The 22,963-nt window shown below is 42.7% G+C and overlaps 1 pseudogene; it reads left to right on the top strand.

Moving 5' to 3' along the window:
- The first annotated feature begins 14,790 nt into the window (after nt 1–14,790).
- Nucleotides 14,791–22,963, top strand: part of LOC134379121 (bisphosphoglycerate mutase-like) — a 106,089-nt pseudogene continuing 97,916 nt past the window's right edge.

Genomic DNA, 22,963 nt, shown 5'->3' on the forward strand with positions numbered 1-22,963 from the left:
AATGAGATTTGGAAGGTGGGCATGAAGCAATTGCCATATTCTTTGTACCCTGAAAGTAGCAGCCGGTGAACACTGTCGCTGACGTGCTAGCCCAGCTTATCGGTGTAGGGCAGCACCCAGAACCGCAGCTCCTCCAACTCCTGCCAGATGTCCTCCAACAGTCTCTCTGAGTCCTGGGCCAGGCGCGAGTGTAGCTCCGAGGCAAAGGGCACCAGCTTCTCCCGCAGGTCACTGCAGAACTGAGGTTGGCATTAGTGGAGAGTGATGCACATGTTCTAGTTAGTCCTCGTGGGTTCCAGTTTGTCTTTGCAGTGTGTTGCTTGTCCTTGTTGATATCCACACCTAGCTCCCTTCTCGACTCCCCATCTGGCTGACCCATGGGGACTTCAGGGTCAACACTAGATACCGCAGGGGCAAGATGCCTCTAGACCACCTCCTCCCAGCTCCCACAAGTGCAAAGGGAGGACTCCTCTGTCCCATATTCTGTAGCACTCACAGTGGCTCTGCATCTTTGATTGAGCCCTGATCAATACAGAATTATGTACTGATTACCTCTTAGAGAAGAATTTGTTGGTTGAACAGAAGATCAAATTTAGACTGTGTATTGATTGAAGAGATGGAAGATAAGCAAGAAATAAAAATGTCCCATGAAGATGCATGGAAATATATATTCTCTGCCCCGAAACACAAATCCTGGGTAATGCTGGGCTCCTCAACTCTCACACTCAAATATCCTGCCTGTTCTTCAAATGGGAAGAATGTTTACAAATGCTTGATTATTTATTTATTTGACCAATTAGGTATTGCTTACCTCTCAAGTGTGTCTGTCCCCGAGTGAATTCAAACACATACTAGGTATGGTTCAAGAAGACTGCTTAGGCATTTTCCTTTCTCCCACCCAAACCTTGACCCCAATCTCCTTTGACTTTAATTTTATCTCCCAAACCCCAAAGTCTAGGTTCTGAGGACCTGACTCAGATCCCTGCCTTCAGACTCCCCGGATTTTGCATTCACCCATGTACATCCTGGTATTTGGACCTCAGCCCTCCTGTGGATTCTGGCTTGGCTTGGCCCTTCGGGCCCTGGCAACAAGATCACATCTTGACAGGAGTTCACAGCCCCAGCTCCTACCAAGTCAACTTCTGCCTTTGACACGTGGATGGTGCTTCCCAATGAGAAGGAGGGTTGTTGACATTCAGACAGCACACCCTGAAGCCATCACTTCTTTCGTATGTAAAGAAATACAAAATAAGCATCCAAGAAGTTTGGAGGAAAACATGATCCCTTCCATCCAACCCAACGTAATCAGAAGAACCTTCCTGGATTAGGTGACCTTTGAATGATTAGTAATAATTCAGCATAAATCCAGATATATTTCAAGGTCCAGGGAAGGTAGGAGGGGAAAAATGCTTTAGATAATAGAAAAAACCAGAGAATTGGAGCATGAGGCCTTACATAGATAAAAATCAGTTAAATGATTAAAATACTGTGAAGAAAACATTAGGAAATATAAACAAGTTTCTATTTTCTGTCTAAAAAGAACTAGGAAAACTATGACCACCAAAAATAAGCCTCTGATTCATTAATCACTTAAAACTTGTCTTTCACAAATTTCTTGCTGGGGTGACAAATATCTGAACAGGAAGGAGAGGAAAAACTGGATGAACATAAAATGTTAGTCAGCCTTTCAGCCTGAACCACCATCTTCCAGTAATACACCAAAATGACAAACACAAAGGGAAAGAGGAGAGGCCCCCGAGGTATGTCCTCTAGGCCTTTTAGAAAACATGGAGTTGCTCCTTTGGCCACATACATGTGAATCTACAAGAAAGGTTATACTGTAGACATCAAAGGAATGGGTGTTGTTCTAAAAGGAATGCCCCACAAATGTTATCATGGCAAAATCGGAAGAGTCTACAGTGGTTCCCGGCATGCTGTTGGCACTGTTGTAAAAAAACAAGTGAAGGGCAAGAACTTGGAGAGAATCAACATGTGTATTGAGTATATTAAGCACTCTAGGAGCTGAGACAGCTTCCTGAAATGCATGAAGGAAAATGATCAGAAAAAGAAGGAAGCAAAAGAGAAAGGAACCTGGGTTCAACTGAAGTGCCAGCCTGCTCCACCCAGAGAAGTCACTTTGTGAGAACCTGTGGTGCCTTGGGTTGAATGTCTCCCCCAAACTTAATTCCCACTGTAACTGTTGAGGGTGGGAAATCCTATTATGGTAATTGAAAGGTGGGGCCTTGAAGAGGTGATTAGATTGTAGGACCATGCAGTAGTGAATAGATTAAAAATGGTTGTCATGGGCATGGTTTGGAGGGCTTTAAAAGGAGAGTGAATGAGGAGGTTGGTCTCTGCTCTCTCTGCTCCACCATTTTCTGCCATGTGAGACCACTGGGTCACTGTTGCCACCAACAAGACCCTCACCAGATGTGTTCCCTGCACTGTGGACTTCCCAGCCTCTGAAACTGTGAGCAATAAATTTCATTTTCTTTATAAATGGCCCAGTTTCAGGTATTCTGTTATAAGCAACAGAAACAGATTAATACAAATGGCAAGGAGCCTGAGTTGCTGAAACCTATTCCCTGTGAATTAATGGCATTGTGAGTGTAAAAAAAATAAAAGAACAAGACTGCTGTACTGTAAAAAATAAAAAATAAATAAATAAATAAATAAAATGTTAGTCAGTTGCCCCCAAATTAAGAGTGCACCATTTGCACAAGGATGAAAGAGAAGTCCAGCTCTGAGGCTCTGGCAGTGCAGGCCAGCACAACACCACACCTTCTGGATTTTGTGAGCACTCTTCACAGACTGAGCTGATGAACATTGCCTAAGAATGCATTTTTGAACCCCATAAATAATCTAGGAAAACACACAGGGAAAAATTACTGAAGATATATCTGTTATAAATGAATACACCACCACGTCTTTCTGACAGTGTATGGCATTGGAGATTTTTCTAATAAAAAAATACAGTTTGAAAGAACACCAGCAAAATCACCATTCCCTCTAAAAAACTGTTCTGACCACATTTCTGTAAGACAAGTGTGGTTTTAGGACCCTCTGGACAGAAGGAGGGAACAAACCAGAAATATTTTGCACCAGATAAGATAAAACAGGTATTATTCTAGTCAATACAATCACAATACGTTCCCATGTCCTCACTCTTTAAATATGCTCCAATTAGAAAGTTTCTCATTCACAGTAATGAAAGTTTCTCTCGGATTCATCAAATTAATTAAGCATGCTAGAGGTGAATTGTGTCTAGACTTATTGTAGACCCATCCAAACCACTGTGATCCACCTCAGAATAGCCAAATCCTCATGCTATGTAATCATAGCTTTGTACCTCTGAATAGAGCAGAGATAGAAAGCCCCAGAAATGCAAGAGACACAAGAATATTTTTCAGGAATAACCTGTAGGAAGCCAAGATCCACACAGTTCAGTCTCAGGATGGGGTGGTAGTCAAAGGAATATAGTCCTACACAAAAAAGAATGTCAAAGACTCAGATTCTTCATCTCAGGTTCTTGGAAACCATGAAGAGAAGGCAAATATAGGGCACACAGCAACATTTATGAATTTGCCTTTCTCCTGCGCCCATGTCACTCGTATCTGCTGCATCTGTTCTGAGGCATCTCTCTCTGCAGTTCCCCCAGGCCTCCCTCTACACTGGACCCCACACTTGTGCTATCCTCTCCTTACTTCCTCTCTTCTTTCTATCTCTGATTATGGACTTCACCCCTGTCCCAGTGATTAAGAAAAGGAACAACAACACTTCCTCTTTAGGAGGGGAAAAGAGAGAGGAAATTGGGCAGAGCACTAGGGCATTAGTTTTGGTTTCTGGGAAAGGGAGGAAGGCTGCAGACATTCCCATGGTAACTATCTTTATTCCACCGAGCACCCCTGTGCCAGATACAGATAAGGGACCTTCATTTGTACTGAGACCAAGGATAGAGAACCCAGTTCAGAGGCACAAATGAATCCAGGGCCACAAGTTCATAAAAATCCCATCTTTCAACCATCTTTTGTTGGCTGATGTATTAAACAGGACATGATTTTAAAATTAAGATGAGGTCACATAAAACTTGAGTTAATAAATGCAACAAATAAAAATATCAATAAAATAATAAATTATAAATACTGACATATATATGATTGTATTTCGTTAACAATGTGAAGTAAGTGTGAATTAATAGAGACTTAATGTTACATGATGTGTGGGAAGATCAGATAAGGGAATTTTCTCCCTCATATAAAGGCTGCACCCTATCCTTGACATGGGAAAACCTCATATAATTCATCCCTCATAAACCCCAGGTACTAGGGCCAAACCATAGTACTTCATAAACCCTTGGTACAGGACAGAGTTTCAACATCTGTGAAGCCAGTTTTGTAACTTTTTTTAAAAAAGCAAAATTTTAGCAAAATCTTGTTTTTGCATATTCACCCTGGAGTGGGTTTTTACTTTCCTGACCCAGGTTGTGTTGGGATGAGGCAGGACCCCCTGGGAATGAGGGTTGCTGGGCCCATCTACTCAGCTGCGCAGAAGCATCCAAACTTGTGGAAGAGAAAGGCCTAGGAAGGAACTACAGGTTGGAGCCCCCTCAAATTACCCCAAGTCAAAAAGGTATAAAGAGAGAAAATGGGAACAGCAGGAACCAAACAGCCAGAAGTGGCATTGCTGGGGTGCATTCAGGTAACCTTTTCCATCTATGTTTCCATAAAGGCCTCCCTTACTGAAAGCTCATGCATGCTTCCGTGAACTGGTCAAGCCAGGGCAAGATATGCAGTTTCTGGGAGTGAACAAGATGCCCCGTGCCCCCACCTACCAACCCTCCAAAACAATTCAGCCCAGGTGTGTTTTAAGGGCCCACAGCCTTGCCCAGAAAGCAAACTGATAAAGACTGCAGCTGTCAGACTTCATCCGCAAGCCAGCAAAGACTTTTCCTGGTGGGAAAGTGATGAGAAGGAGAAAAGAGAATAACAGTGTGTGTACACACCCACACCCACACCCACACACAGTTTACAGGCATAAGACTCTAAAATCGCAGTGTGAATTCCCTTGACACCAGCAACATTCTCTGGTCACCTGCTTATCTAAGCAGAGTTCTACCCTAGAGTCAGCGACTTTTTTAACGATAGGATACTGTGCTTTGCTAAGGAGGTATCATGGGATGAAGACAACCCCAGTGATACTACTAATTATGCTACCTTGAGAAAGCCATGTACTTGCTCAGAGCTTCACTTTCCTCATCTGAAGACTGGAGATGATAAAACCTACCTTGCAGGATTTTCATGGATATTAAATGAAATAATATATAAAAAAGCAACTGGCTAGAAGTTCTAACAAGCAAGAGTAGAATTTGGAAAAAGGGCTCAGTTGTTTAGAGAGTGGTGTTGATAATACCAAGACCAAGGTCGAGGATTTTGATCTCTGTACCAGCCAGCTGCCAAAAAAAAAAGAAGGGAAATTTGAAAAAAGGATTTGCTTGACTCTTGCAGATGTTCTCCAAAGGTGAAAAATGAGGTTGGTGAGAAAGATGGTGTTTGGTTGTTGTGAGTCTTTGAGGCCACATCCCTGTGAAGTTTGATTTTGAAATCTCAGGCTTTAGAAGCCTTTGTAAGGGGACAGGTAGTCACAATGCCACATCTTGCAGTGTGGTCTGCAAGGATGCCTGTAAAATACTCAGAGCTTGTTAAGAATTCCCCTGCAGATCTCCCTTCCTGGACTCCTCCCCATCCCGCCACCACAGCCATTACTCATCCAAGGGGAGCAAAGAAGCAATTCCTAAGTACTCAGCAGCTGCCCAGCTAGTTCAGTAGTTTTCCCCAGCGGGGAAAACGTGCTCCCAGACATGCTCGGCTGGAACTGATTGGGAACCAGGCTATGTCGACTGAACAAGTTGAGAAAATTTTGCCTCTAGCTTTGGTAAATTACGACATCAGCTTTTGGCATTTTAAATACAGTCATGCGTCACTTAACGACGGGGATTCATTCTGAGACATGTGTTGTTAGGCGATTTCATCGTGGAGCAAGCATCATGATGTACTTACACAAGCCTCCGTGGTATAGCCTATTACACTCCTAGGCTATAGGGCATAGCCACCATTGTACATGCGGTCCATTGTTGATGGACATGTCATTATGAAGCGCATGACTGTATTCAATTGCTTACCTTAAAAAGTCTCTTGCCATTAATTTCTTTTCTAGAATAAAATAGCCCATTTCTAACTTGTATTAATGTAAACCTTTGAGTAAAAAAGCCTTATGTAATCCATTAAAAAAAACCCTCATGGTATGGTATGGAGATAGCACTAAACTGTTTCTAGGTCACTCATTACTGATCACCAGAAACAATTCACAAAAGTGTTCTGGCCCCCGTTTTCTCATCTGTAAAATGGACTGAGACATCTTTAAGGTTCCTCTGGGCTCTGAGAACTACAGGACATGGGGACAAACAAACTAGAAGCTGATTCTACTAAGGGCCTGTCACCTGTGGTTTCTGCTCCTTCAAAGGAGTGGGGATTAGCTGCCATTTAGACACAAGAATGCAGCTCTCTGATTACTTTGGTATCTGTTTTCACAGGCATTGGACCTGAACTCCGCAGCCAGTGAGACCTGATTGGACCTCTCCTCTCCTTTGAAAGTAGGCAGGCCTGGATGATACCAGATACCGCAGAGGCGTGGCCCCGCACCAGACGTGGCTGCCGCTAAACCCCATCTTGTCGCTTGCTGGGTGTGTGGCCTTGGTTAACCACAAACCTGCTTTACCGCCTCACTGGCAGGCCCGCTGAAAGCCATTGCTTCTGAGCCAGCCCCTAAGGGATGTGATTAGAAGAGTTATTTAAAATGCTAAGATGTTGCATTCCTAAAGCCCTGGCTCTAACCCAGAGGGACTCCAGGCAAGGTGGCTGGTCCCAGATACTTCATTCCTAGGTGAAATCAAAGTCACCTGGTATTCTTGGGATGGCAGGGCATGGAGAATGGCGAGTGAAACTAGAGTTTCCTTGGCAGTAACCGAGGTGCTCCAAGCAGGTGGCAAAGGAAGAAAGCCTTGGCTTTATTTAAAGGGGCAATTAAAGTTCAGGGAGGAAAGGAAGTGTTGTTATTCTTAATTTTTCACACTGTCTCTGACCCCAACCTCCATTCCACAAATGACCCAGGATATCGTTTGCTGCCAGCAGAATTATATAGATACCTCTGAAAAGCTATGAATGATTTACAAGCTGGGTCAATAATTAAGTTCCCCAAGAATGTGTTCAATATATAACCAGCCTTAACTCTTTAAATCTCAGAAGACATGCTCCCCAGCCTGGCAAGAGACTAATGGTTGGAAACAAAACAGAGTCTCCACAGAGATTTGAAATGCTTGGAGGTAGTAAGATGTTTCAATCCATTCTTTGAATCTACTCTGACAAGTAGATTGTGTTTCCCACCTAGTTCTGTGATTATTTTGAAGACAAAAGAAACACGGCTTCTCTGCCAGCTCTACTATGGACGGCCGGGTGATTTTGAGGAGTCCTGGACTTCGCTGTAGCCTCCTCAAGGATCTCCTCGATGGAGATTTTAATCAATGGTAGATCCAGACTGTTCCTAAGGGAAAAATAACCGTTCATTTGGGGAGAGGAGTTTAGAGCAGGTTCTTTTTGCCTGATCTGTGAGAGGCACAGCTCCAGTGGTCTACTCTCGTTAAGGGGTCAAGGCTAAAACCTTGAAAGAGTTAGCAGTATGAGACTGAGCATATGTGTAGACTAGAGAAGTTCAGAGAAGAAATTTGCCGAGAAGAAAGAAGGCCTCTCAGGTGGGACAGGCTGGACTCGGCTTTGAATGACGGGTGGGTTAGGGGCAGGATGCCTCAGGAAGAGACAGTAGCTGCTTTCACACAGTCATTCCAGCAACAAACCCACGCTGAGTCCTACCTTCCATGTGCCAGACATGGGGCTAAGTGGTGTGCCTGTTATGGGCTGAACTGTGTCCTCTCAAAATTCATATGTTGAAGCCCTAACCCCTAGTACCTCAAGATGTGACTGGATTTGGAGGTAGAACCTTTTAAAAGGTGATTAAGTTAAAAAGAGACTGTTAGGGTGGGTCCCAATCCAATCTGACCGATGTCCTTATAAGAGGAGGAAATTTGGACACAAGGAGACACCAGGGATGCGCATGCACAAAGGGAAGGCAGGGCCACCCTCTGCAAGCCAAGGAGAGAGGTCTCAGGAAAAGCCAAACCTGCTTCATGACACCTTGATTTAGGATTTCCAGCCTCCAGAACTGTAAGAAAATAAATTTCTGTGGTTTAAGCCCCCCGTCTGTGGTATTTTGTTATGGCACCTTGAGCAGATAATACAATGCCCCTGCTCTCCTAGGTCTTGAGTCTGTTGAGGAGGACAGAACACAAACAACATTATTTAATCAATGCATTAGTGAGAACTATGCAGGGCATGAGGAAGGACAAGGACAAGGTGCTTTGAGAGTATCAAAGAGTGAAACTGGGCGGAGGGAGCACCCCTGAGCCTGGGGCCCAGCCTCAGAGGGAGGCTGGCAGAGTTCATTATTTTATTATTTTTGTACATCTCTTTTAGAACTATAGGGCTTCAAGATGCTCTATTTTGCCCTGAGTGACAGATCCGGTAAATGTTATTCTGTAATCAAAATATTGTCTGAGGACCAACAGCACTGGCAACTTCCAGGAGCCTGATACAATTTCAGAATCTTGTGACCCAGACCTACTGAATCAGAATCTGCACTTGAACAAGACCCCTGGAAGCCTCACATGCACATTTAAGTTTTAAAAGCACTGATTTGGAGCAAATTAGGCAAAAAGAAGAGCTGAGAAGGGTTATGTAGCTAAAAGCTGGCTTAGTACTATTATAGCCAGCTCAGTGCCCACTTCTACTCACTGGGCGGGAGAACAGGCCTTTGGGACACAGTGAGGTGGTTTAGGCAGTGAAAGAGGCCCAGGCTTCTGCTTCATGACTGAAAGGACAACACGGGTGCCCCTCCCTCCTAGGTGCTGTCATACATTCTCGGCCTTTATCCATGCAAGGCCAAGGCCTATATGAATATAGATTATGCAAAGAAAGCCTATACAACATAAAAGAAAAAAATATTTATTTTTCCAATGAACAAAGGGTAATTGGCACTTTCTAAAAATTGTCCTTGGTAGTATATGCCACATACGTAATTTTTCTTTTGATTACTTTTCCAAAGAGGCTGCACCAGGATTAGCCAAGATAATTTGCTTTTGAGGGTCAAGCAGCAACTGTTCATGGTACCTACGACTCCCACTTTAAGATCAGTGAGAGGTACTAAACCAAGAAAGAGATTCTGAGTAGATGAAGCCGTACTTGATGCCTTGCTATTCTAGCTATCATGTGACCCTGGGCATGTCCCTAATTTCCCAAAATAGAGAGAGTAGACTATAAAATTCTGCATGTTAGTTCTAATTAAATACTCATTATTGAGTAGAAGCATGGCAGCACAGCTTAGCCTGGCTTGACTAATAACGGCACCATTATTATCTCTGTGCCACAATTGAGGAGACTTTGAGATTTGAGAGGTATGGCCCAATGTCATATAGCTAGAAATGGCAAGCCCAGACTGGCAGCTGCCTGGTCCGTCCCTCTCAAGAGCCCAGAGATGGTTAAACCTGATATTGTGGCCTCAATGCACCCAAGGCGCACTCTCCCTTCCAGGGCCTCCCACTCTGCCTTGAAATTGATGCTCCTACCTTTTAAGACAGAATTAGAAATGAACCAGATTTACAAAGTGTCCTCATCTACAATTTATGTTAGGAGAGTAATTGATGTTCGCATCGTTTATCCACTATCCTTCCGACTCATGGCTGACATTTAAAATTGTGTCCCATTCAGTCTTTGCTCTCCTTTGCTTCTGAACCACTGGATTTTTCATCTCTTCATGTCAACAACAACAAGAAATCTCAAAGTGAGATAGTAAAACAAACATCCCACTGACTCAGACTATAAAATAACTACTTTCTCCCTCTCTTTCCCTACCCCTATTCCCCCTCCTCCCAGCTCCTTTATTCAAGTGCTTCAGGCTCCCTCCCAGTCTGGAGAATAAGTATACACTTAGCCTGGGTGAAACAGAGAAGGTTGAAACTGGAAGACTGAATAGATTTGAATTAATTCAACTTTCTCTCAAACAAAGGCATGTCAGAGAGTTCAGCAAAGGTTAGGCATGCAGAGAATGCTACATTTCCTGGTATCTTCTGATTAGCTTTTAAGAGACTTAATGGAGATGGAGTATTGCTGCAGCAACAATCACATTCCTGGAGAGAAGCAGGAAGGACAGAGCTGAGAATCCTGAGCATTAACCCCACCAGCTCACCAGCCTCCTTTGCATCTGTAAATTTCTTCTCTGGCTCCAGTGACATCTGCATAACCCCAGTGTTCAGTAACATGTAAGCTCCTAGCACTTCCCATGCATCAATTACCCTTAGCTGTGTATCATACCTGCTTCCTGGGAAAGAAATTTGTTATCCCAATTTCAGGAAAGGGAAAATTGCTGCACACACACAGTTCTCAAAACAATCTAATGTGGCAGCTACCATTATTATTCCCATTTTGCAGATGAGGAAACTGAGGTCTAGACAGATTTAGTAATTTTCCCAATAGCAAATAATAAATATTGGAATGGGAATTAAACCCAAATCTGTCTGACTCCAGAGCCAGAGCTATAACAAGAAGTAACATTCCGGCCTTACCTCACTTCTTTGTTTTACATCTACATTTCCACAATTGCAAGGTAGCAGAGAGAAGCAAAAATCATCACTATAAAAATGGCATGTGTGTTCCCAATAACCACTAGGCTTCTTTTTGACCATCTGGTTGGCCAAGCAGCCAAGCAGTTGCCACAGAAGTAAATATTCAACCAACTCTGGTTTCTTTCTTTCCTCAGACTGTGAACTCCTTCTGAATCATGTATTTTTATCATATAAAAATAATATCATTTAAATTCATATCATCTCATTTTTATATCATATTATCATATATATTTTTAAATTTTTTATATTCCTCTCAACGTTGTCTCATTGTAAGAGAAAAAAAGTGGCTTATGATATGCTGAGAATTTACCCTGGGCTATGTCAGCTATGTAGCACATAGACTACCATTTAACCCCTCCCACATCCCACCAGACATCATTCATTGATCGCGGTACCCTTCCCTAGGAAAGCCAGCAAGAGCCTCAGGATCCTTCTCAACACAATACTTCATGCAGCTACTATCAATCAATCAATCAGAGCTGATACTCTAGGTGAAACCTATTCTCTCTTCCTTGTCCAAATTCTTGGCTGGGTACTTTCCCATGGTCTTGGTTAAATGAGCGTTCACTACCCAAGTTTGAGTTATGAGATTAAAAAGAGAAAGCAAACATCATCATAACACAAAAACATTCACTAAAGGAACTGACCGCTCTTCTATTTCATCCCTCCTCAGCCATCCCTCACTCCCCTTTTCATATTAGCCAGCACCCGACATAATAATGAGTTATGCTCTCTGTCAACTATTTTGCATAGTGTACATGCAAAAATGCAAAGAGATGGCAAATCTTGGAAAATATAAACTTTTTGTAAAGCGGGTGAAAGTGTTCTTGGCCAACTGCTCAAATCAGATATATGAAGCCATTAGCAAACAAGAATCTGGGCAAGTTATACCAGTTAACAATTGAAGAAGAGAAAATCTGAGGGTGATGACAAGAAATGAGCTTCAAAAGGTATCATTTGAATATCAAAGGATTGAACTGAAACTCTTGGGAAAACCGATAAAGCCCTGGAATATTTTTGCAAAGAAATTACCTTGTTTATGTATGTACTATGAAAACCAAACATACACTGAAGGATTGTCAGAAGACAATTACGCCAAGAAAAACAATCAACACTCCAATAGTCAACATCTTTGGTTTGTTCTAAAAGTCAGAGCAAGATGTGACTATAACTTATTTCAATTCTACAACAGAAAAAATGAAGTTATTTCCACGCACAAAACTAAAGTTTTGTTTTTCAAGATGGAATCCTAATGGAACCTTTCCTCGCTGTTTGCTGAGACAGGTTGTCCCCTTATAAGAGAATCCAAGTGAGGAGCTGTCTCCCAGAACCACTGATCCCTGCGCAGTAAGGGCCTCGTGTGTCTCCTTTTACAGCCCCATGACCAGGTAGGTCACTGGCGCTTGGTTTTACAAGTGGAGAAACTGAGGTCCAAAGGACACAGCTAAGGAGTGCCCGATCCAGCGTTCCGCCCTGGTCAGCTTTGACTCCCACAGCCAAGCTCTGCCCCATCAGCTGATTCCCAGAGGACTGATGACTGTCTATTGAATAAAGCAGGGAGTGACTGGATCAATAAATCTGAATCCCACCTACCCATCCACCTGGAAGGAAAGAGGAGCTCCCACAAAGGCAGCCCTGCAGGGCCTCTTAACGCCATCACCCCGCTGGATCCTCTAGCTGGCCCAGGGCCCCTGCATCTCGCTGTAAGTCTCTTCCTCCAGTTCTGCTTCCACTCTCAGGATCTGCTCAGGGGGCCTGAACTTCCTGCTTCAGGCCCCTAGTGAATGGGCCTCTCCTGGCCTGGTCCCTTCTGTCTCCTCTCCCCAGAATATCACTTTCCCTCAACCCTCTAAAATGAACCTGATCTGTGTTCTGCTCTGGCCCCACCCTCATCTTCTGCCAGGCAGTTGGCGCCAGAAACTAGTTCATGCCAGTTTCTAGTCCCACAGGGAAGGGCCAGTGTATTGGCTGCGCCCATAGACGTGGCTCTGGCTTTTATGGTCTAACCCAGAAGAGCCGAGGGAGGGAGACAAGTCAGGCAGGGAGAGGGAAGGAGGGGCCCTCATTTGCCAAAAGTGGGGAAGGGAGGCTGGCCAGAAGACTGGCCCAAGTCAGATCTCCACTTCGGCTTTCATAGGGGATTCAGAATTTGAGATGGAATTTGGAATTAATTCAGGGAATTTTTTTCTTTCTTGCTTGCTTTCTTTTTTTATTGGTTTAAGCAGAAAAAACTCAGTCCAAACCTGTTTAACAGATGAACCAACTAAAGTTCTCAGAGAGAGTCAGTGATTTGCTGAGGTCACCCAGAAACTTAGAGCCGAGACATGGTCCCAGAGACCCTGAGGATCAGTTAATTTAACATTTTCTTAGTCACGTCTCTGATGTCACGTGTCCACATCTAATAAGGAACTAAATTCCTTAGTTTCCCAGAGGTGAGTATGAGAATGGTGAGATTGGGACTGATTAATTTTGTGTAGAATTATCTGCAAGTAAAAATTTATCAAGAATTCACAGAAAGATGTGTACCATCTCCTGACCTATCTTCTCTGGAGGATTCCTTCCAAAATTGGTTGGGGCAAGAAAGTGAAAGTCAAAGGGAGCCTTCTGGGTGAGGGCTCCTGGGGGCTATTGCTGAAGGGAGAAAACTGAGGGCATTGAGTAGACAGAATACCGAGTGCGGCTCCACAACTTACTAGCTGTGTGACATGAGCGCATGACCTAACCTCTCTGATCCTCAGTTACCTCATCTGTAAAATGGAGATAATAATAGCCATCTCAAGGTATCGTTGTAAGGTTTAAGTCAGCTAATACATGCAAAGTTCCCAGAGTAAGGTTCAATCAAAGACAGACTTCTTCCTACCCCATCTCTCTAGGGTCTCATTCCTCCACGTCTTAGTCCAGCCCTTTACAGATGCTTTCTCCTCCACCATTGTAATGCCACCAGCTTAGGGTGGAAACCATGATGCTAGAGGTAGGTAAGAGGCAAGAGGCAGAAGGAGCCAGAGTGGGCTTCTTCTGAGCCCACCCACTGTGTGACCTCATGACTGGTAGTGGAACAAGCCCTTCTGTTAACCTTAAGGAATGCTTTTCCTAGACTCGACTTCCAGGCTACCAAGCAGACCCTCTCAAAAGTCTCAGTCCCAAAATCTCATTTCCAAATAGGCTCTGCTCTAAAACCAGCTCCCACAAATGCCATCAGCATCCCCTGAGGAGGAGGAGGGGGGCTCTGGGATGCCCAGTCAAGTGGTCCCATGCCTGACTCCCAGGCCAGGGAACCAGGCGCCCGGGTGAAACCACATTCCAAGGTTTGACTGCTATTCACAGTCAAACACAAACACTGAGCCAAAGTAGGTAGACAGGTGAGATCGGGAGGGGCCCCAGGAGGAGAGGAGACACCAGGCTATAGCATTTCACTGGGACATCTACTGCTTGAAAAGAAAGGGCCTGGGCCTGGGTCAATGGCCTGGATCTGTGTTCTTTGTTGGGCCACCCTCTACCATGAGTCTGTTTCATTATCTGTAACCGCAGTTCTGAAAGTGCTGTCCACTGAACCCCGGTGGCAGATCACGAGGTCAAAACCGACTTCATAAGAATACTAAAACGGTCCTTGTTCTCTTCACTCAATCTCTCGCAAGTGTTTGGTGGAATTTTCCCGAGGCTATGTGATGCTCTGACATCATCAGTGCTCTGATGGATGATGGAATGTGTCTGCCTTTTCCTGTGTCCTCAAAATTTCCCCACTCTATTTTCTAATATTGTAAATATCCATAAATAGACCCCATATACCCTAAAGTTCTAATTTTTAAGATCATGAAGTGGCCCTGGGACCAAGAAGCTGCTCTGATAAGACCCTTACTCCGTGGCCCCTGCCCTCTGGACGAGCAAAGGAGTTGCTACCTCTTGCAATCAGGGTTCCACTTCCTTCCGCCTCCAAGAACGCAGGAGCCTGGGGAAGGGAGGCTGGGACGCATCCAGGGAAACTGGTGGAGCCATTGCAGGAGAGAATGGCGGCCCAGGCAACTCTCTACAGCAGCCAGTGGGACACCAAGCGAAGACAGGAGCAGGGTCGGCCAGAGGTTCCAGGGCCTAGTGATGACACTGAGGCCTCACCGTTTACATGTATGTAGGTCACTCGTTCCACTTGGTGGGTCAACCCCAGGCTCCCCACAAGCTCTTGATTTTAGCAGTTGTGAATTCAGTGGGCGAGACCTCGGGATGAGCCTCCGTCCGACACACCCTTACAGCCACTCCGGCTCGGGATTCCCCGTGGTCATTCTCCCCTCGCATTTCTCTAGCCTGCTCTCTTCCAGCTGCCCCCACCACCCAGACCAGCACTGTCCAACAGAGGTAGAATGTGAGCCACTCACGAGCTTTCTTTTTTTCTTTTTTTTGTCTTTTTCGTGACCGGCACTCAGCCAGTGAGTGTACCGGCCATTCCTATATAGGATCCGAGCCCGCGGCGGGAGCGTCGCTGTGCTCCCAGCGCCGCACTCTCCCGAGTGCGCCACGGGCTTGGCCCAGAGCTTTAAAATACTCTAGGAGCCACATTTTAAAAAGTAAAAAGAAACAGGTAAAATTAATTTAATAACTTTTTATTTAAACCTATATGTACAAAATATTATCATTTCCACATATAATCAATATAGACCATTAATAACGAAATATTTTCCCTTCTTTTTTATACTAAATCTTTGAAACTCAGTATGTATTTTAGACTTTCTGTACATCTCAATTTAGATATTACATTTTCATTGTAAAAACATGATCTGAATATAGATATAAGATTTATACCAGAAAAAGTAGATTCACATACCCAAGTTGTTTCAAGCATATTTAAAAGTGTTTCAATAACTTAATAAAGTACATATCAATTTTTAAATTTAAATTAATTTAAATAAAATTTATAAGTTAGTTTCTGGGTTGCAGTAGTCACATTTCCAGTGCCCAATAGCCACATGTGGCTACTGGCTAACATACTGGCAAGTACAGATTGAGACTATTATCTCCCCAAACCCTGCCCACTCTTTGTAAATTAGCTGTATTGTGTAATTAAAATAAATATGGGAAAGCAACATGTGCTTATTACTAAAAATTCAAACATTATAGAAATATAAGCAATAGGACATAATACACCCTGTATTCCCACCCCTTATAGACAACTATTGTCAACAATGTGGTATATATCTTTCCCATTTTTTCATTTCTTTTATCTCTCTCTCTCCATATATATATACTTACACTCACTGTTATTAATAATAATTTTTATAAAAATGGGATAATTCTACTTATTTCTTGCTTCACTTAAGCACCCTCGTGTCATATGCAATACTAGGAGAGTGAACAGGTTGATGAGATCTTGCCCTATGAGGCTCACATTCAAGTGAAGCAAAAAATAAAAATAAATAAATAAACAAGGAAACAAACCAGATAAGCAGATAAGGTTATTGTGTGCACTCTAAAGAATGTTAAGCAAGAAAACGTGTTGGGGAATGGCTTGGGGGCTCCTTGGAGAGGATAATAAAGTTCCCTAAAGAGGTGGCATTTGAGTTGAAAGCCAAAGGACCAGAAAAAGCTAGTCATGTGGAGATCTATGCAAAGATTTCTGGGCACCAGGAAAAGCAAGTGCAAAGGCCCTGTAGCAGGAACTACACATATACTTTTGCAACTTTTATTTTCATTGAATGCTATGTATTTGGACTATTGATCCAATAAGTGTAGTATATAAGTGTACTATTATGCTTTTTAAAGTCCATTTGTTTTCCATACAACGAAAAAGAAATTTCCCTCTCACCCAATTCCTCAGTCCACTACCCCAGATAAAACCAGTTAATTATTTTGTGTAATCTTCCAGAAAAATCTCTATGCACATATCTATCTATTATCTATCTTTTGTACAAATAAGACCAAACAATAAACATCATTTCAAACCTTCCTTCTTTTACAAGTTAATACATTATTTTCGAATGGTGATTCATATACGTGTCACTAAATTTAAAAGGTACAAATGAGTACACAGTGAAAAGCAAGTCTCTCCTTTCCACCCTGTTCCCTAGACACTAAGATCCTCTTCCCAGAGGCAGACACCATCACCATCTTCCCATGATTTCTTCTCAAGGTGCTTGCTATTACCTGAATTACGTGTCCCCCCACAATTCATATGTTGAAATCTGAACCCCCAAGGTGACAGTATTAGGAGGCAGGACCTTTGGGGCTTGATTAGGTCATAAGGCTAGGGCTCTCATGACTGGGTTTAGCGCCCTTATAAAAGAGACCACAGAGTGCTAGCTAGCCTGTTCCACCAAGCGAGGACACATCTAGAAGGCGCCATCTATGAATCAGGAAATGGGTCCTCACCAAACATGGAATCTGCCTCCCCTCCTTGATTGTGGACTTCCCAGCCTCCAGAACTGTGAGAAATAAATTTTTGTTCTTTATAAACCACCCAGTTTATGGTATTTTATTATAGCAGCCCACAAAAACTAAGACGGTGATCAAAGCATATACAAACATACACAAGTACTTCAAAAAGTTTGTGGAAAAATAGAATTAAAAGATAATATGGATCTTTCCATAAACTTTTTGAAGTACCTTCATATATGTGTCCCTATGTTTACACGCAACTAGCAGTGTGCTACACCTGCTATCATTGGTCTCCAACCTCACATCTTGGCAATGGTGCCCCATCTCTGCAGGTCCATGCCACAACCCATTTAATTAAGCCCCTGTTGAAGGACTCCTGGGCTGTCCCTCCCTCTTTTGCTACTTACAAACCATGCCACAATGACCAACCCTGTTCAGGTGTCCTTTCACAGATGGGGGACTATGTACTGTAGTCCCCCCTTGTTTCAAGATGCCTGAAACCTCGGATAGTACCAAACCCTATAAATACTATGTTTTTTCATACACATTCATACCTACGTTAAAGTTTAATATATAAATTAGGCACAGTAAGAAATTAACAAAAATAACTAATAATAAAATGTAGCAATTATAACAATATGCCAGGATCACTACTCTTGTAGTTTGGGGCCATGATTAAGTAAAATAAGGGTGACTTGAACACATGCACTGCGATACTGTGACAGTTGATCTGATAACTGAGAGGGCTACTTAATGACTGGTGGGTGGGTGGTCTCTACAGCATGGAGATGTGGAAACACAGGGCAAAGGGATGATTCACATCCCGGCTCGAGATTTCATCACACTACTCAGAATGGCACATGATGCAAAACTTAGGAATTATTTATTTCTGGAGTTTTACATTTAATATTTTTGGACCTTGGTTGACCATAGATAACTGAAACTGCAGAAGGGGAAACTGGGATAAGGGGAGGCTACCGTATCTGTATCCTGCAGTATTCCATCATGAGGAGGTGCATGATTTATTTAGCCAATTTGCTATTGAAAATCACTTAGGTGAGTCCCAACTTTTTGTGTAACAGACAGTGCTGTAATGAGCATCCTTGTACATACCTCTCTTAGAATAATTCTATACAAAGAAATGATTAGGTCAAAATGAATTTGAATTTTAAATTTTTATCAATATTGTTGATTTTCTCTCCAAAGAGCTTGTACCAACTTACATTCCTCCCAACTATGTTCGAGTGCCTCTTTCCCTGCAGCCTTGCCTAAACTGTTTACTATAAAACCTTTGTGGTCTTTGAAAAATATTATCTTTCTATTAAGTTTTAATTAGCTTTTATTTAATTATTCATGTGATTGGCCATTTTTCTTCATGCTTATAAGTCATCTGTATTTCCTTTGTCTGCTGATAACTGTCCATTACCCTGTCCTTTTTTCTATTGAGTTGTAAGTCCTTTTCTTATTGAGTTGCAAAACTATTTAAAAATATATTTAGTAAATTAGCACTTTATCTCGTGTGTGTGTGTGTGTGTGTGTGTGTGTGTGTGTGTGTGTGTGTGTACATATCTGAAATATGTTTCCTAGGCTTTTATTTGTATTTTAAATTTCTTTACGGTAATTCTTTGTTATGCAGAAATCTAAAATTTTTATGTAAACTTACTGGTCTTTTATGGCTTCTAATTATCTTAGATGCCTTTTGGAAGTCTGGATCCAGTGTGAGATTATTAAAATTTAAATTTTTTCTATTTATTTCTAACACTTTTATCATTTCACTTTCTTATACTTATGCTTGTGATCCATCTGGAATTTATTTTCGTATAAGGAATAAGAAGGCAGCGATGCATTTTTTAATGGAGTGGTTAGTTGTTTTTTTTTTTTTAACCCAACACCATTTGTTGAATGTCTTTTTCCCGTTGATTTTGAAGCACATTTGCTAGGCCCAGCCACAGTTTCAAAACAGCATCCATATTGGGGCTAGACCCTGAGACATGGCGCACACTGCGATGGCTCTGGGCGTGGAGCGGGCCTCTTCTGAACAGTGTGTTAGTGTTCGTGCTCATGGTTAGCTCTCTGCCCCGCGCAACAGCAGCAGCCTCTGGTGTGCCCGCGTGCCCCTCCTCACTGGAGCTCCACACCACCAGCCTAAGGTAGCTCCAGGTATTATGTGGCAGCCACAAATGAAACTCTTAATTAAAACATCATTCCAAAATGAACATGGTTAATGATATAGGAAAAGCAATATATACACCTTCAATCACCAATTTTGAAGCAAAAACTTAGAAGAAAAGGAATTCAGAGGCATCATAAACTGAGGCAGCCGGATATAATAAAAAGTACCCAGGGTGGAAGGCCAGAGAGCTGGCCTCTTGTTCCAGCTATGTGGCCTTTGACAATTTTTCTCCCTTCTCTGTGCCTTCCCTTTCTCATCTATTGAATATATGCCGTAATATATAAATTACGCTAGAAAACCTCTGAGGTTCCTTCAGCAATAACACTAGAGATTCCAGAACTGCCTTGGTGCCTCTTTCCAATTTTTTTTTTTTTTTTTTTTTTTAAAAGATGACCGGTAAGGGGATCTTAACCCTTGACTTGGTGTGGTCAGCACCACGCTCACCCAGTGAGCGAACCGGCCATCCGTATATGGGATCCGAACCCGGGGCCTTGGTGTTATCAGCACCGCACTCTCCCGAGTGAGCCACGGGCCGGCCCCCAATTTTTTTTTTTTTTTTTTTTTTTTTAAAATCAATTCCCGTGGAATACTTGGTGAGATTCTCAGAGATGACTCTTACCCCCTGAGGGTCCCTAGTCTTTACTTTCCTCTGAAAGCCTCGGGTCAGAACTCTAGAATAAAGCCCCTCTTTATGTTGTCATTTTCAAAAGCATTTTCAAAAATTTCTCATGAAACGGGCAGAGTCTCCACCTTCCTGATTCTTATACTGTGAAAGCAACAGTAAATTAGCATGGCCACCCCAACCTTAATAAGCTTCCATTTCAGCCAAGAGGCTAGACACAGACAAACTCAAGTGTGTGTGCTCCCTGGAGAGCATTTGATACATGGAAAAAAGGAAATGCTAAGTTTATCTCTTGCTAATGGAAAGAGGCCACTTCTCAGAGACCTTCGATGCAGGCTGTGTAACCAAGCAAAGGACGCAGAATGTAGAAAATCCAGGTTATAGTTGTTTCTACACTGAAGCAAACATATAGGGGAGTTCTCAAAGCAGTTATTTCACAAGAAGTTTTGGGAATTTGGAGCTTGGGAATCATTACTACCTTTTCTTTTTTTTTTTTTTTAAGGATTGTTTTCAAGTGTCCAGAAGTACACATTCAGCACACAAGGCAGGCTAACATTAGAAACCCAGAGCCTTCCTTTGACAAGCCTTGGCTAAGGTTCATTTGCACAATGGGCTGCACAGATACCGATGAAATTGCGGAGAAGAAATGGAGATCATTAAATACTATAAATCTGATGTATGTGAGTTTCAGAGCAAGTGAAGTTTCTCTTTAGACATATCTGTTAGGACTTTACATTTTCAGATAAGATAGAGAAGTAAAAGAAAAAACTGAGAAGAACCGAGCCTCAATGTCTATAGATCTTGAAATTAATAACCCATAACTCATATTCCAGTTTGTCCAAAAAGCTTCTAGACTCCACGTTTGTGAATATAAGCATTCAGTACTCAAAGACCTAATTTCTATTCATTCCTATTGTACAGAAAAAGGCCTGGAAGGGCTCATTTCAAATGAGCGGCATTTTGGGGAGAAGGCTAGGGTGAAGAGAGAAGAAAGGGAATGAAAATGTTCACTTTTTACTTTATCCACTTCTGTGTGTTTTATTTTTTATTACAAATATTTATTGCCTCTAAGTGTGTGTGTGTTGGGGGGGGGCTTGTTGGTTTTTTTTCTCTTTTCGTATCTGGCCAATACAGGGATCCAAACTCATGACCTTAAGGTTATAAGGCTGCACTCTAACCAACAGAGGTAACCGGCCAGTCAATTCCCTTTAAATGTTTTTAAAACATTTAAAAAGTCCACATTCAGCCATGAGATGCCATGTGTGGGGAGAAGGGTTTGGCTAGAACTGCCTCCAGTTCTCACCCAGAGCCTCTGGTCTCTGCTGAAGGCCACCCCTGTAAATGGGTCTCCCCAGCTTCTCTCCCCTCTTTCTGTAGAGATGATTTGTAAATAAAGTTCCTTTGCTGACCTGCTCTTCAGGTTGAGGTGTGAGTGGGAGGCCAGAAGGGCAGTGTAGACAATGCTCCTGGTGGGCTGGGCAGGGAGCTCGGCGGTAAGAGAGCCAAGGTTGGCTGGTAAGGTCATAGCTGGAGACGCCCACGCCTCTGTCTTGAACCAGACTCTAGAAGGGGAAGCACATTCAAAGCAGAAGACCCCTCCTTGGACAATGAGGCAGGCCCATGAGTATGTCAACCTGGCAGGTCAGTGGGCCGTGAAGCTGGTGAGTGAGAACCCAAGGAATGAGGAGGGGGTCAGTAGGAGAGTGGAGGCAATTGGGCTGTACTAACAGGAGGGCTTCCCCTGCCAAGAGGCCAGGGAAGCTCAGGGTGCAGTGGATTACTTGCTAAGAAATTCCCCAGCATGGAGCACTGAGAGGGGTTCAAGGTGAAGAGAACAAATTAAATCTCTGACTCCAGCCCCTGGTGACTGTGTGTGACTGAGCAGTCTTCTCGGGGGCCCTGCTGCCCAGCTAATGGATGTTGATGTTACTTTCAGGTGCAATAAATCTCTTTTCTCAATTCTGGGTTAAATTGTGCCCTCCAAGCAATTTTTCATTTGCTGGGAAAGAGGGAACAGAAAGGAATGGAATTTATGTGGTTTAATTTGCATATAATTAACTGGTGCCTTTCTCCCACCCTCCAAATAAAAGTAACATCAGCCATCATTCCACACGCATCTTTGGATGTTTTCAGCCTGTGCATTTTGCATGTACAGATACACACAGAATTCTCATCTGGGTTAGACTTTCCTATGCTTATGCTGCCTTGACAACCTTGCTTCTTGTCAGAGTCGTTCTCTGATACCTTCTTACTGCTTCCACCATCTTCAGCCTCAAATCCCATATCCAAATATTGAGCCTGGATATTTGAGATAGATCTGTAACTTGATACCCAATATCCATTTTTTTTTTGATACAGAAATTTCCCATATACTCCCCACCCCCCACATGCATAGCCTCCCCCATTATCAACATCCCCCACCAGAGTGGTACATTTGTTACAAGTGATGAACCTACACTGACACATCATTATCACCCAAAGTCCATAGTTTACATTAGGTTCACTCCTGGTATTATACATTCTGTAGGTTTGGACAAGTGTATAATGACATGTATCCACTATCACAGCATCAGACAGAATAGTTTCACTGCCCTAAAAATTCTCTGTTCTCTGCCTATTCATCTCTCCATCCTTCTTGCCTAACCCCTGGAAACACTGATATTTTTACTGTCTCCATAGTTTTGCCTTTTCCAGAATGTCATATAGTTGGAATGATATAGTATGTAGCCTTTTCAGATTGGCTCCTTAAGCTTAGTAATATGTACTTAGGTTTCTTCCATGTCTTTTAATGTCTTGACAGCTCATTTCTTCTTAGCACTGAATAACATTCCATTCTCTGGTATACCATAGTTTATTTATCCATTTACACTGAAGAACATCTTGGTTGTTTCCAAGTTTTGGCAATTATGAGTAAAGCTGCTATAAACATCTATGTGCAGATATTTATGTAGAAATCAGTTTTCAATTCTTTTGGGTAGATGCCAAGTTGCACGATTGCTGGATTGTATAGTAAGAGAACATT

Source organism: Cynocephalus volans, chromosome 5 (assembly GCF_027409185.1).
Source record: "Cynocephalus volans isolate mCynVol1 chromosome 5, mCynVol1.pri, whole genome shotgun sequence".
In the NCBI taxonomy this organism is placed as follows: Eukaryota; Metazoa; Chordata; class Mammalia; order Dermoptera; family Cynocephalidae; genus Cynocephalus; species Cynocephalus volans.